The sequence below is a fragment of the Aethalodelphis obliquidens genome, unplaced genomic scaffold (assembly GCF_003676395.1).
Source record: "Aethalodelphis obliquidens isolate GAN/ISIS:26980383/991018 unplaced genomic scaffold, ASM367639v1 scaffold45, whole genome shotgun sequence".
Taxonomy (NCBI): domain Eukaryota; kingdom Metazoa; phylum Chordata; class Mammalia; order Artiodactyla; family Delphinidae; genus Aethalodelphis; species Aethalodelphis obliquidens.
The window spans coordinates 9,658,121-9,674,753 of record NW_020837989.1 but is presented as its reverse complement, the minus strand read 5'-3'; the positions used below and the strand labels follow the sequence as shown (position 1 = coordinate 9,674,753).

The 16,633-nt window shown below is 38.7% G+C and overlaps 1 long non-coding RNA gene across 1 annotated transcript in view; it reads right to left on the bottom strand.

Moving 5' to 3' along the window:
- The window catches only part of LOC113606885 (uncharacterized), a 66,302-nt gene that overhangs the window by 13,007 nt on the left and 36,662 nt on the right, over positions 1–16,633 (bottom strand). Inside the window, exon 2 of the long non-coding RNA XR_003427750.1 lies at positions 9,312–9,382. This is a non-coding gene — a long non-coding RNA (uncharacterized LOC113606885). The remainder of the gene's footprint in view (positions 1–9,311; positions 9,383–16,633) is intronic.

The window sequence follows — 16,633 nt, the reverse complement described above, 5'->3', positions numbered from 1 at the left end:
TTGCCAAATTGTTGTTCAAAGAAGCTGCACCAAACTGTACTCTCACACACATAGCATATGAAGATGAATCTCTGCTATATTGCCATTCTTTTCAATATCTGTTAACCTTATGAGTGGCAAAATGGCATTTCAGTGTTTTCATTTACATTTCTTTAATTATGAATGAGGTTGAACACATTCATAAATTTAGAAGTCATTTTATTTATTTGCTGTGGATTTCCTGTTCATATCATTTAACCAGTTTCATTGTTTTTCTTCCAAACTTGTTATAGCTCTTTAACAGAAAAAAATAGCATACCATCTTTCTTATGTGTTGTAATTTATTTTTCTGCCTAGCAGGCATTTATATGGGTAAATGAATCACACATTTTATAGCTGCTAGGTTTCTGTGTCCTGCTTTGAAAGAATTTCCTCACTCCAAGCAAGATTTTTTAAATATATATCAATATTTTCTTTTAGTACTTTTATGATTTCATTTCTACATTTAAATTTTGTATTCTCATAGAATTTATAAGGGTAAGAATTGAACTTTATGCCTCCCCAAACTGTTCACTGAATAATCCTTCTTTTTCTATTGATTTTAAATACTCCCTTTATTGTATATTTAGTTCCCTATGTGTTTGGGTATATTACTGACTGGTTTGCTGTTTAACATGGCACTATTACTAATAAAAGCATTATAGAAGACATCAAAGTGAACATGCAAGGTATTCAGTATTGCCTCAAGCCCCATAAAAGTAAAAAGGCAAACAAATTTAAAATGTAATTTCTTTCATAAAGAAAAAAATATAAAATTTTTCTTCTTGGTTGTGATTATTCTCATACTCATCCAGCGCTCCACTGTTTCACATCTATTTTCTCATTTCATCCTAGGTCTGTAGAAAAGATGTTATTACTTCTCCATTTTACAGAGGAGGAAACGGAGGCTCAGAGAAGTCATGTGGTTTGTTTTAGCGTAACCTGCTGCTAAGTGGCAGAGTGGGAGTGAAAGTGAGGTTTTCTGACCTCAGGTCTCCCACAGAATCCCAAAATTCCTTTGAGAAAGCAGACATCATATAAATAACTGGTGAATGAGGACCATCCCCCCATTCCCAATCTGCTCTCTTTATACTCTATCTGGCTTCTGTTAAAGTGAGTTCCCCCATTAAGCATAATTTTTTTCAGCTGAGAAAAAATTAAAATCTTGAGTGATCACAATCAATATTTGACAAATAGTTGCTAAATGTATTAGTCATTCAGTCCACCCCTCACTTTTGATAGGAAAACTGTATCCTCAGTGGGAACTCATCAGTTAGGAGTTATCTTCCAAAGAAGAGGTCCTTGGAGTACTAAAAAAAAAAGTCTCCAAGTATCAATATTTAAACATCATTTCAGAAAAATTTAGACTATTTTGGTCCTTAGAAGAATCCTCTGCCTCTCATTCTCATTCCATGAAATACTTGAACGTGACTCGAGACTTTCTACTTTTCCCTACAGCTGGAATCCCCTCCAAATGAAAATCAATCATATAATTAAATTATTTGTTATTAGTTTTCAACAGTCATGTCTCACAGTAAAAGCCAAAGTAACCCACCAAATCCTGGGGGGCCTCCTTAGGCAACACTGTCCACAGCCAGGTTTCCATGTAGAGAAATGGGACTGATTTTCTTGACAAGTAGATTTGCGGAATTTCAATATAAAGGATTACCCAATTCAACTTTTAGCCCATGTCTTTCCATATATTTCAAGAAGTTACCCGAAGAATTACAAACCCAAATTGTTGAAAACTTTCTGGCGAGCAGAACATCAACAAATGTATAATATGTCCTGTTTATCACAAGAAGTCATCAAGGAGACCCCAGGACTGGAGGAGCTGTTGCTCAGAGCATACGTTTATTCACTCACTCCCTCACCTACTCATTCAGATAAATCATGAATAAAAATGAATACGGTCTTTGTCTTTATGGAGTCAACATGCTAATGGAGATTTAGGCCTTCTGTTTTACTATTTATTTTCTATTTGTTTCACTCGTCTTTTGTTCTTCTGTTTTTCCCTTCCTGATTTTCTTAGGGATAATTTAATATTTTTTTTTTAGAATTCCATTTTATCTATTGGCTTCTTAGCTATATGCCTTTGCATTATTATTGTTTTATTTTCATTATTCAAGTGGTAGCTCTAGGTGGTTGCAACATATATTTTTAACATTTCAGTCTGCTTAGAGTTAATATTGTGTTACTTTATGTTAAATGAAAGAAACTTGTAACCATATACATTTATTTACCCACCCCCAACACTGTCCTTTATGCTATAGTTATTATAGTTTTTACATACATAAATGTTAGCAACTCCACAATTCAAAGTTACAATATTTGCTTTAAATAGTCATATGTATTTTAAGGAAGTTAAGAAGAAAAATTACTTTTTTAAAAAATATTTACCCGCATGTTTATCATTTCTGATATTTTCTTTTCTTACTGCAAGAACCATGTTTCAGTCTGGTATGATTTCCCTTTAGCCTGGAAAACATCTTTTGGTTTTCCTTGAAGTGTAGGTCTGCTGGTGATAAATTCTCTAGTTTTCTTCTATCTGAAAACATCTTTATTTCACCTTAATTCTTTTTTTTTTCTTTCTGCGGTACGCGGGCCTCTCACTGTTGTGGCCTCTCCCATTGCGGAGCACAGGCTCTGGACCTGCAGGCCCAGCGGCCATGGCTCACGGGCCCAGCTGCTCTGTGGCATGTGGGATCCTCCCGGACCGGGGCATGAACCCGTGTCCCCTGCATCGGCAGGCGGACTCTCAACCACTGCGCCACCAGGGAAGCCCTCACCTTAATTCTTGCAGGATGTTTTTAGTGATGTAGAATTCCAAGTTGAGAAGTTTGTCTGTTTCCCCCACCCACCTCCCCTTGCTTTCAGCACTTCCAGATGTAGTTCCACTCTCTTCTGGAATCCATCATTACTAATGAGAAGTCAGAGATGATATGTAGTGTTATTCCCTTATAGAATGTGCCACTTTTCTCAGGCAGATTTCAAGATTTTATCTCTTGTTTTCAGCAGTTTGACTACGATGTACCTAGATATGGTCTTATTTGTATTTATTCTATTTGGGATTACTGTTCTTCTGGAATCTGTAAATTTATTTCTTCAAAGATTTTTTCTGTTCTATTCTCTCAATCCTTTCCTTCTGGGATTCCACTTATATATTCATCTTTTCAATATGATCCCTAAAATTTGCAAAGGTTGTATTAAATTATTTTTAGTCTTTTTCTCTTTTTTCAGATTGAATTATTTCTATTGCTCTGTCTTCAAGTTCATTGACTCTTCCTTCTGTCATCTCTCCTCACTGTTAAGTCAATTCAGTAAATGTTTTATTAGAATTTTCAGTTTTTATAGTATTTTTGAGATTTCTTATTTGTCTATTAATTACAATAATTACTTAACTTTGCATCTCTGAGCATGGTTATAATAGCTGCTTTAAAATTTTGTCTGCCAAGTCCAACATTTGGGTTATCTCAAAGTCAGTCTCCTTTGATTGCCTTTTTTCTCAAGTAGGAGTCAACAGTTTCCTGCTCTTTGTATGTTAGTAATTTTGATTGTATCTAGGACATTGTGAATGATACATTGTAATGAGGAGCCACTGAAGTGCTTTAAGGAAAGAGAAAATGATCATATTTTTGTCTCAGAAGTATTCTGGCCGCTGCACGGAGAATGGAATTAATGTGGGTGAAACAGCTGGGAGACTGCTGCAGTAGTCCAGGCGAGATGTATTATTAACATTTACTAGAAAGATGGCAGTGCAAAGTTGAAATTAGGTAGAACAGGTTGGAATGAGAGACCTGGAAGGGGCTTAGATATCAACTGCCTACGAGGCCACATTTTCCTAGACGACTCACTAGTAACTTTTACCCAAAAGGCCAAACAGAATACCATTCACCAACTTCCAATGAAAGAAATCTCAATAATTCCTGAGGCTTCGTGCCTGCTTCACTCTCCACAACCAGCGAGCTCCCAGGTCCCAGCAATTCTTTTTTTTTAAATTTCCTCTCTTCATCTACCTCCACTGATTTCAGAGCCTTATCCTTCTCCCAAATGAGCGAAATAGTCTCCTGACACATTGTCCTACTTCCAGTCTCAATCTTTTCTTATTTGTCCTCTACCCTGCTTTGTCCTCTACCCATCTTTTCCACAGACCCAATCTAATTATGTTATTTCTGTTTAACAACTTTCAGAGCCCCTGTTTGGACAAGAGGAAGTCTAAATGCCAGAGCATGGCATATAATTCTCATGGCATATGATTCTTTCCTTTGGTTTTTTTCACCAAATGTTTTTGTTCACATCCTATTTGCTGGAAAAACAAAACAAAACAAAACAAAAAAGGAAGGAGTGGTGACTGAGATCTCTGTCCTCCCCTCGCCAATAGTCTAATGAGGGAGACAAGAGACCAGTTTCAATTTCATCTTCCTCTACTTCCTCTGTTGCCATCACTGCCCTCCCTAAATTTTCCCCAGCACACAAAACTTTTTGCCATAATTAACCACTTTATTTTACTCCTTGATACCTCTGAGCCTTTGTACATGCTGTTTACCCTTCTTTCCTTTCCTCTTTCCTTCCCTGTTAAGAAGACCTAAATTGAATACCACTTTTTCTAACTCCCCACACTCTTGGTACATTCATTTTTCCCCACCTACTTATTCAAATCTCTGTTAAGAGTCTACTGCTTGGGGAGCAGAGACTTTTATAACAGTCCATACAACTTCACATTTCCTCTCCTGTCTCTTGCAGTAAACTATAAAATCTTTGGGGACAGGGAGCTGGTCTAAATCATCTTTTGTTCTGTCGTCTAGCACATTGCCCAGCCCCCAGTCAGCAATCAACTGTTTATTGACTCTTTTACATCCTTCTCATTTTACAACTGGGGAAATAAAAGTCCAGAGAGGGGAAGTGACAGGTCTTGCAAAAGGACTTGGACTTGCTTTAAGATCACTGCTTCCAAGTAGGGGGTTGTCAATATTTCTCTGGGCCACATACTGGAAGGTTTCATGGAGGTGGCCGGACTTAAGCTGCACTGACAAGTCTGAGTAGGATTTGAGACTGTTGATGTACAAGTGGAAGCTGGTAGAAATTGGGTTAGGGCTGTGGAATTTGATCAGTAGCTTAATGGCCTCTACAAGCTGAAATCTATGAACACAGATTGCTAGCTAGAAAGCAAAGGGGCTGTACTGAAAAAAGAAATAATCTGCAAGGGAAAAAAATGGATTTTATTCATAGTGTACACCTCACTGTGTGGCCCTGGACAAATCCTGACTCCTTTCTGGGCACTAACTTCTAATAATAAAATAAACAACAACAACAATAATAATAACAACCACTTATAATTATTAAAACTTTACTATGTTCCAGGCACTATTCTACAACCATTATGTTTTACTGATGAGGATATCTACTTTCAAAGAGTTGAAATAACTTGGCCAAGGTTATCCTAACTAATAAGTGGTGGAGCTAGGGTGTTTGCTCCAGATTGTTGGACAAGATAATCTAAATTTCAACTTAACTATAAAGACTTTAAAGAAGTTTCTGCCACAACAAACTTTGGTCATCCTAGAGCTGATTACAAGAGTTCCTCTCTTGTAAGGTGACCTACTTGCCTAGCTCCCTCCCAGCTAGAGAAAACTTCTCACCTGGAAACCTGGGGATTATCTCTGGTTTGTACACACACAAAAGTCATGAATCATTTGAAATTCTAGCTATGCCCTGAATTAGCTATGAAAGAAAATCATTATATTTATAAATAGTTTCAGCACACAGAAGTCTTAACCTGTGTGGTCCTATATTTCACTGCTATTTTCCATCTTTAAGTATTATTAATCATTTCAGCAATTTAGCAAAGCATTTTCACATATGCTACATTATTCAGTCAACACAACTGCCTGTTTTCCAGATGAGGACACAGGGACTATGCCAGTGATTTTCCCAAAAGCATACAGACAATAAGTGTTTCAACTCCAAATGCCCTTCTTTACTATTTCCCACCTCTAGAACATGGGTTAGCCAGAAATACAGGTAAGTTTATTTGTATTTACTGAAAGTACCTGAAATGTACTGAATTTACTGAAATGTAAATTACTGGATCACCAAGTAAAAAGGATCCTAACGTTCTTTGGCTGCTTTTAAACACATTAGAAGCTCAGAGTTGAAAGGATTCTTAGAGGGTCATCAGACCCACTATTCCTCTTCTCTCTTCACCACTTCCACCCTACAACTTTTGAAACACTCCTATTAGGTGGTGGCCTAGCCTCCCAAGGTATCCTTTTTTATCTCTGAGCAGCTTTGAAAGTTATTAACCTTCTTTATTGAACAAAATGTGTCCCCTGACATTACCACCCATTGGTCCTCAGTCAGCCTTTTGCTATTTCCCTCTAGAAACCCCTCAGATAATTGATTCCAGATCTCATCAACTTTGATTCTTTTCATTTCCTCTGTGGACTTGTCTGGGTCTCAGTTTTCTCATCTATAAAATCGACAGATGGACTAGTCTTGTCAGATCTCCATAAAGCTTTCCTTCTATGACCCTATGATATTTTAAATGTCCAAATAACTGTACCCCAAAACAGAAAAGCTTGCTCGCTGCCAGAAACTCTAAAAGGAAAGTGTTTCCTAATGTTTTGCCCATTGTGCCTTTTCCTTCCTTCCATTCTGTTTGTGTTTTTCTGGAGATGGAGAAGATAATCCAGAGAAGGTGGGGTAGGCGCCTGCCTCATTGTTGATGTTGCAATGCACTCAAGCTGGGAAGAGATTTGAAGTAGTTAGGGATGCTGAAATCCCAGAGCAGCCCCACCCCTTCCCACCTTGGCTTCCAGAGTCATTTCCAAATTACAGGGAGGTTTCCAGATTAAAATCCCGATTGATTGGCATTCACCCAGGGTCCCACACAGCCTCCTCTCTGGCACCTTCTCATAGATTCCTCATACACCCAAGTGCATTTTGTGACCTCTACCCCAAAACCTCCTCTGATAAAAGAATGAAGCATTTCTGTAATATTTCTGAAAATACAGAGAAGGCCAAATATTTAGAAAATCTGATTAGATCACATACTGATTAATGTGTGAAATAATAACAATAAAAGTAATAACAAATAGTTATTTACTGAATAGTAAATATGTTCCAGACACTAGATTAAGAACTGTATGTGCTTTATGTTATTTTCACAATAACAGAATGAAATCAGTACTATTTTCATCACTATTTTATAGATGATGAAACAAAACTTTAAAAGAATGTGCATATCACCTGCCCAGTGTCACACAACTGACAAATGGTACAGCCCAGAATTCCAGCTCAAGTTTATATAACTGATGTCTGAACATTTCATGCTACACAAAAATGCCTTATTTTTAAACGATGTTTTAAAAATTTTGCACCTATGCATCACTTCTTCCACGAAGCTTCCAGGATGTTCCCCAAATCTAATTTTGAGATCTCCACTGTTTCACTGTATCTGTTCATCCTTTTACGCTGATGCTTTGCACACTGCTTAAAATCTTTCATTTGTCTTTCTTCTACTCTAGACAGTAAACTACTTGAAGGGAATAACTGTCTCTGTGTTTGTATTCCTTGCTCCTAATACATCTTTCTTCTCACAGACAGGATTTTACGGCACTCTTGCTCTACAGGATTGTCAGGAGCTCTTGGTTTTACAGCCAAAATCAAAAGTTGTTGGATTAGGGAAGACAAATCCCACCAGCCCTTTCTAGGCATGTAGGGGATACTTCTGAGTGTTTCCAGAAGGGATGGAAGCTCAGGCTTTGCATTAAAGAGAAGGAAAGCTCCAACTGAGAGATAGCTTATCTGAGATTAAGTAATATTGTAGCGGTTCACAAGTTTTTACAGATAACTTTCTGGAATACTGACTGCTAAATATCTATGGATCATAGACCCTAAGCCATATGTTCCTGAGAGAAGCAGGGAAGGTCTCTGTAGCTGAGCCTGGCTCAGTGCAGAGAAAGGGTATGACAGCCACCTCCGAGCCCATGTGCAGGACCAGTAATGGCCAGCAGCATGGAGCAGCCACAGCAGGAGTCATAATGGTGGGCGCCGGCAATGTTATTAGGACCCAGCTTTCCTCACTTCCCATAGCCTTTAACCTCCTAAGAGTCTTACACTACCCTAAGGAAGGCAAATCCCTCAAGCATGGCAGATTTCATTTACTATCAATCTTCGTACTTGGCAACTGAGACTTTTATTACACTAAAATGATGAAGCAAACCCAGACCTGTTCCAATCACACATGTACATCAGCGTATGTGCATAAAATCTTCTGGGAGAACATGCAAGAAACTGCTGAAGTCAGTTGCCTCAAGGCAGTGAGGCTGAGGATATAGAGAGAGGAGGAGGTACATTTTTCATTGGAAATGTTTTTGTATTGCCTAAATATATCATGTGCTTGTATCATCTGTTTAATAATATAAACAAATAAGTTAATTTATATAATAAATGTAATAAAGTACCTTTTTAAATACTTAGCTCAACTTCTAAATGATTGGAATTTAATCAATTATTTGCAGACACACAGCTTAAGCCTAAGCTGTGTTTTCATTAGGATTCAAGGGAAAGAACTATGCGGCAGGTCTGTCAGAAACTTATTTACATGAGACACTAAAAAGTATTCTGAGAAGTGGTCCAGAGAAGGGTGGAGGGAGTGACTCAAAACAATAGTAGTAATAAGAGAAATAACTAACATTTAATGAAGGCAAAGTACTAAACTCTACACAATCGTCTCTCTTAAACAGCCCAGTCAAGCAGGTATCATTGTCTCCCCCATGGAAACTGATGTCTGAGGAGCTGGATGACTACCAACTGGCAAAGCTAGGATTTTGTTCTAGGCAACCTGAAGCCAGAGTCTTCTGGTAGTATGATGAAAGTATGATGGAAGTATGATGACTCTGTGTGAGCAGAATCTGATATCATATGCTGATGCTCTTTCCACCCCGGCCCTCTTGGTAGCATAACTGCCACCAGCAGGGACACTAGCAACCAGACATCAACACAACAAGAGAAATGGCAGACCCCATTTGGCCAATTGGAGAGCCAGTCTCTGAATTACATGGGAGACTCCTCTTGGGGACTCCTAAAACTGTACAGAAAAAATTGAGAGCAACTGATGTTTCCATAGAGAAGGCAGAGCCAGAGACACATTGTCTTGTGTTGTCATGACCCTATTTTTATCCCCTGTGGCCTATGAAATACAGCTTTATATACTGATGTTTAAAAAGAGATGTGAAATATCAAAGAAGTCCTGAGATTAAGATTATCTTAATCTCACAAAGCCATGTTACCTGAGTTTTAACTGTGAAGGAAGAACGCTGATGTTCTGCAGACATCTTCAGTCTATTGGTGCTGGCGACACCTAGAATCAAAAGAAGTGCGATTAGGAGAGAAAAGCTAACACTACAATGCTCTGCTATTTCTCCTCCTTGACAGTGGACTGGAAAGTTAGCCTGCTGTTTCCTGAGACTTTGCACACAGTGATGCAAATCACTGCACTCTCATTCACTTTCAGATCTCCAGACAGCCCCACAGGGACTGAATACACTGAATTCAGTCAAACTGAGCTGGAGAGAGAAAGGAACTTGAAGTTCATTTTGTGAAGCAGTTTTAGTTTTTGTTTTTGTTATTTTTATAATCCTCTTTTTGTCCCCCAAATGAGATCTTATGCAAAACCCTACCATATAAAAGTATAACTGCTCCATGTGAAATAGGGGCTCCTGAGCAATGCCTGCTCATGTTCCTTAATGCTCAGCCCTGTACCCACTGCTTGGAGTGCTTTGAGTTGGCTCCAAGTAAAGGGGCCATATGATATATTGCCAAATCAGGACACTTGAGCATGAAAAGAGACTCCATTAATAACTATGCTGTGATAACCGATGGAAACTGAGACTGCCCTGGGCAAATCAGGAAGTATGGAACCCTAGTTTTAAGGAATATAGTCTCGAAACTGTTGGCTCAGTCCAACCCTCTGCATGTAAGAGATGAGGATTCTAGCCCCCTGACTTGCTCCATCAGGGGAAATTACCCCCTGATGAGAACCAGGAAACTACAAAGCAGGCAATCCATCCACTCTGTCTAATCCACTTCAAAATAAACCAACTGGGAAATAATTGAAGTTTTTTTTAATAAAAACAGTTAATGTTGGGCATGCCAAACCTCTGTGATCTCAGTGCTTCCTTTGTGCCTTTTGCCAAAACTGTACCTCCTGTGCTACTCTTTACTTCACATTGTTCTTCAAATCAACATACCTCTTATACTCAGATATCTACTTTAGCTTCACCCAAAGCAATAAGATTTGTGATATCATGGGGCTTTTGTGCTGGTCATATTTTTTCTAATACTCATTAAAACACACAAATAACTATTAAGATGTTCATCTATGTGCCTCTAAAATTATCCATATTCCACCACTAGTTTGCCTACTGTACTTTGCAAAGCACTTATATTTAGTAAACAGAACTTTCTGAATTTTATTAGTTATTTTATACTTGTTGGTTCCTACAATTCTGGTCAATACTAGAATCAAGTATAAGATGGCATCTGATTTAGCACAGCTTGAATGCTTTTTTTAATTTTAAATTGAACATAGTAATATGCAATCTTGTTCTGTAAAAAGCACTGTGATTTCTAGGAACTTCATTGCTTACACAGGATGGTCACTTTGCTCCATTCAATTCAGCCTTCCTAATATGAGACTGGTTCAATTTTAATATATGTTTATAGATGCATTTGTGTACAGTTTGGTCATGCAAAAGATTCCTACCAGTTATTTTTTAAAAGGCACATCTATCTCATGTGTCAGCAATAAAGCCAGTGACATTAAATGATTCTACAAATATTTATTGAGCACCTGCCATATGCCAAGTCCTATCCAAACTGGGGAAAGTGAACAGCATACAGTTATGGCCTCAGGTTCCTTCGTGTTAGTGGGGGAGACAGGCAAGTAAACAGGCATTCATACTAAAAGATGCTATGCACTATACTCATGAAGGGTTTGGATATCCTCCTCTTGCTGATCAGCTTAGGAGGAATGAAGTCCTATGCCTGGAGCAGGTATAAAAATTATACTCAAAAAATCAAATGGCCAGGAATGGATTTTTTTTTTTTTTTTTTTTTTGGCCACAAAAAAGCAGCGTGCAGCGTGCAGCATGTGGGATCTTAGTTCCCTGACCAGGGATCAAACACGTACCCTCTGCAGTGGAAGCTTGGAGTCTTAACCACTGGACCACCAGGGAATTCCCTACTTTTCTAACAGAATTTAATTTTCTTTCTAAATGCTCCTTCCCTCCAAAAAACTTTTTTCAGAAATTTAATTTTTTTTTTAAACTTAGGAGTTTTTTTTACCACCAAGGTATAAGCTGAAGCAATGCATATTTCAATTTCAGTATCAGGACTATTCTACCCCACTCAGGGTTCTCCACTCCCCTTCTGTCCTGCAGTGGCATCTAGGGGAAAGCGGGGTAGCTCCCAAGCATGGCATCTTTGGGTTAGGGAGTGAGGAATATCAAATCTGGAGGCTGGAATCCAGAACCTAACTGACCTTCTTGGCCCCAGACTCTGGGCACCCTCCACTGGTATCAGCTGGATATGATTCCCCAAACTGGATTTGAGGTCATGGCACTGGCCTCCACTACTGATGTCCATTGACTATGGACTCTGATCATAAGATGTCTGTAGTCTAGGACCTTCTCAGCCCAACCACAGTCCCTCTGGTCTGTCAAAACACTCAACTCTTTCACACTTCTCTCTGGGGGCCCAGGAAACTCTCACCAAGCTGAAGTGATCAGGGTTCCTCCCGCACCCACCCCACTCACCCAGGCATCTCCCTTTCGCATTGCTTCTCTACACTGTCCTGCCACATGGACATAAATGCTATGCACCTTGCCAAATATGAAGTTACATCCTTCCCATGCCACTTCCTAGCATCTATTACCTGCTATCTCCTAAACCTTTTGGGGTATTTCCACATGCCTCCCACCCCTGCCCTGGTATGGCAGGAGTTGCTCTTATTTCTTATTTCCATCCTTCTAATCCATGGTCGATAAATAATCTTTGCTGGGACTTTTCTGGCTTGGCTCTTTACATGTAAAATCCAGATTCAAGAAATATTTTTTCCCTCTCATGTTTTTTTTTTTTCTTTTTGCAAATTAACAGTGTTTTCCTATCAGATTATGTATTATTTAACCATGGGCTACAAAAACTGTAGAAACTGTTAGAGGTAACTTGAGATAAAAAAAAAAACAACTAGCTTAGTACTTTTAAAAATATTCTTCCCACAAGACATTCAAAATTATCAAAGTAGTTTTTGTCAGAGATCTGACTCATTCAAACCATCCTCCAGACATTGTACATTTGAAAAATAAAGGGAAAATGCAGAGTTAAGAAAATTAATATTTGTTGAATGTCAACAATACTTAGGGGCTTCCCTGGTGGCACAGTGGTTGAGAGTCCGCCTGCCGATGCAGGGGACATGGGTTCATGCCCTGGTCCGGGAAGATCCCACATGCCGCGGAGCGGCTGGTCCCATGAGCCATGGCCGCTGAGCCTGCGCGTCCGGAGCCTGTGTTCCGCAATGGGAGAGGCCACAACAGTGAGAGACCCGCGTACCACAAAAAAAAAAAAAAAAAAAAAATACTTAGGCACTGTGCTAGATATTTTACATTCTTTACTTTCTTTAAATCTTCATAATATGCCCTTAGTGTAGAAATCATTCCCAGTTTACAGAGGAAGAAAAAAAGTCTCAGAAGAGATTTAACTTTAAGTGATCTAGCTAGAAGTAATAAAGCCAAAATTCACACTTGATGCACCTGGTCCCCAAATTCATTTGCTTTCTCCCTTTCCACAGTAAGAAAAATATTGTCAGCCTAATGACATAGGTTAAATTTCATGTCCTGCATGTATTACTTACGGCATAAGATGCCCCTTGCAATAAAAAATGGACACAATCTATTTATGATTGTTTTTCCAGATTTGGAAGTAAGCATAACGTATTAACCTCAAATATTAGTGGTGGTTGATAGCTGTACCTTTGCTTTTCAGACCTGCTTTTGGTCTTCCTCTTGACTGGTTTGATGCAGAATCCTTGGTCACCAACAAAGAACCAATGATAACATTATTGGGAAAATTAAACCTGCTGTTTGGCAATCTGCTTTTCAACTGCTTTTTCCAGAACAACATTACAGTGAAGAGAAGGCACTGCCTGTACACGTAAACATGGATTTCCTGAGTGGCCCCAACTCAGAGGAGAGGCTGTAAATGCTAGAGAGCAGACCTCTTCACTGAGTATGAGGAGCCCTGGCTGGCCTGCAGAGACCGTCATAACTGACATCTGGGCAATGGAGCCATGAGAGTCACCAGGGGTGAGGGCTGTGCAAGTAAATAAAATTTTCTCACCATGAAAATCCTCTCCAGCCCTGCAGGGAAGCCTGTGACACAGATAGCCCCAACAAAGGTAACACCATCACTGGAGTATTTCCTAAAGGCTCAGGAGCTGAGAATCCCCAGGCCACAGATAAAATAACCACTCCATAATTAATGATGTATAACTCATCCATTTCTAGAAAGAACCTGGGTGGCCAATGACAATATAGGTAAAGAGACAGGATTATATACAATGTTTTCTTCATGTATGGGTGCAATCCAAAATTTAAACTGACTCATATTTCATAAACTATACTTTTTAATAATATAAGTGATACATCATATATGTGTATACAGAAATAGATATAGATGTGGATATAGATATAGGTAGAGATTCGTACTTGCGTGTGCGTGTGTTTGTGTGATTATGGGAGTTAGTATAGTTTAGAGAAGAACACGAAAGAGGACTAAGATTTAAATTATAATCCTGGCTTTTCTAACAACACACTGCAAGTCATTGAACTTTTCTGGGCCTAAGTTTCTTCAGCTTTAAAGCAAAAAGACTTCTTTTAGTATCAGTTGGTGCATATTAAGCATAAGATATGCCACATGCTCCCATGACAAGCTACTTCATTCAGTTCCCCCAGAAAATTAGGTAAGATTGGCCTTTCATATGTTCCCAATGCACTTTCCTTCATAACACTTGTTGCAGGTGAAATAAAATAATACTTTCCATAATTGTATCGGTTAATATTGTTTCTTTGAATGCACTTTAATCTCCAAGAGGGCAGGGACCATGCCCTCTTGTTCCTCATTGTACACTTGTACCTGGTGCAGTACTGGCCCATGTTTTGTGGGGGATGAATTGACAGATAATAAAAGACAACCTGTGAGGAAGATATTAGTTCTGAGATTCTGAAAAAATGGCACCTTAACACATTAACTCTGATTCTCAAGGCTCTCACCATTCTTATAAGTCATCTGTGACCTCAACGGTCTAATCCAAAAGGCTTCCCAACTCAAAACGGCCCCCTCAGCAGTTTCCACCACCAACCATTCCCCTCTTGACCTCAGTGATAAAGCTCCTTCACAGTCTTCCATCTGTGTCCCCAACCACTTCTCTGTTTCCTTCCTCAACTCTTCCCTGAGGCTTGCTCTACTTATGGTATTTCCTAAGATTCACCATCTCATCTTTTTGCCCTTCTCAACCTAGGCATCCCAGGATGTGAGCATATTGTAATAAATATATCTGTAATAAATATATCCCAGTATATACAAGATATGCACCAAAGAGGAGTTCAGATGTTTCAGGGGGTAAATATTTGTCAAATGAGTGAACCTATAAATTGCCATGATTTTAACCATCATCCCTCAGTATTCCCATACACTGCCAGCTCTCTGCCTTTTCCTATACTCCAGGTTAGTGTTTATTCATTTCCTTGGGCTGTCATAACAAGTTACCACAAACTGGGTGGCTTAAAGTAACAGAACTTTATTCTCTCACAGTTCAGGAGGCCAGAAGTCTAAAATATCAAGGTGTTGGCAGGGTTGATTTCTTCTGGGGTCTAAGGACAGTGTTTCACACCTCGTTCCTAGCTGCTGGTGATTGTCAGCAATCTGTGGTGTCCCATGACTTATAAATGCATCACTCCAAGTTCTCCCTCCATCTTCACATCACTTTCTTCTCTGTGTCTCCTTTTCTGTCTCTTATAAGGAAACTCTCATTGGATTTTGGGCTTACCTTAATCCAGTATGATCTCATTTCAACCTTCACCTTAATTACATCTTAAAAGATCTTTATTCCAAATAAGGTCATATTCTGAGGTTGCAGGTGGACATGAATTTGGGGGAGACACTATTCAACCCACCACAGTCTATCCTCTGGCCCCTCAAAATTCATGTGCATCACACATGCAAGATACATTCATTCCACCCCAACATCACCTAAAGTCTTAATCAATTCCAGCATCAACTCTAAGTCTCAAATCTCATCAATTCAAAAAGTCCCAAACCTCATGATCTAAATTATTCAAATCAAGCCTGAATGAGATTCTGGGTTTCATCCATCCAGGGACAAAATTTCTCTCTATCTGTGGTCTTGCAAAACTAGAACATAGGTTATATGCTTGGATCCAAAATGCAGGGATGGGGATAGGATAGACATTCCCATTCCCACTGGGGGAAATGGGAAGGAATAAAGTGGTCTCTGGTCCCAAGTGAGTCTGAAACCCAAGGGGCAAATTCCACTGGGTTTCAAGGCCTGTAAAAAATCCTCTCTGGTTTGATGTTTGATTAATTTGGTTTGATGTTTGACTACATAAAAATTTAAAATGTCTACACAGCAAAATAAGCTATGAGCAAAATTAAAAGACAAATGACACACTGGGAAAAATGCAACTCATATGATCAACCACATGTTGTTTCCTTAACATATAAAGAGCCTCTGAAAAATGATAAAGAACAACACTCATTATAAAAGTGGGCAAAGAATAGATGAAATATTCACAGAAAAGGAAATTCAAGTGGCTTTGATTATATGAAAAGATGACCCACGTTACTCGTAATGAGAAAAATACACGTTAAAACTTTGCCAAAATGAACAATGTGAGTTATACAACTTATCTGGAGGGTAATTTAGCAGACTAACAAAATGACAAATGGGTGTACTTTTGACCCAGCAACTGTACTTCTGGGAATTTATCCTACAAATCAATTAACAGACTTACAAAATGACAAAAAAACAAGGTTAATTACTGCAGCACTGGTCATGAGAGCAAAATATTAGAAAATATATGAGTGAACATTAACAGGGAACTGCTTAAATAAATCATGGTATATTATGTAGCCACTAAAAAATAAACTCTTTATATAAAGATAAAAAATGTTCTCCAAGACGTATTGCTAAGTGAGGGGAACAAAGCAGTGTGCAGAATTCTGTGTATAGAGGGACTAAATAACATTCATATATTTGCACATACATGCATAATGTATCTCTGGAAGGCTGTCCAAGAAACCACTGACATTAGTTGCAGAGAACTGTTCGGCCAGGGGCCATGGTAAAAGGAGTGTTTTCACTCTAAAACTTTTTATACCTTCTGAATTTTGAGCACGGAGATTAGTTTATTTATCATGATTAATTAATTAATTAACTGAATTCATTAAAAAGTTATTAGAGACTAGTAGTTAAGCATGGCAAGTGGTGAATATGCTTTATCTCTATATCCTCCTGACACCTACTAAATAGATAAGA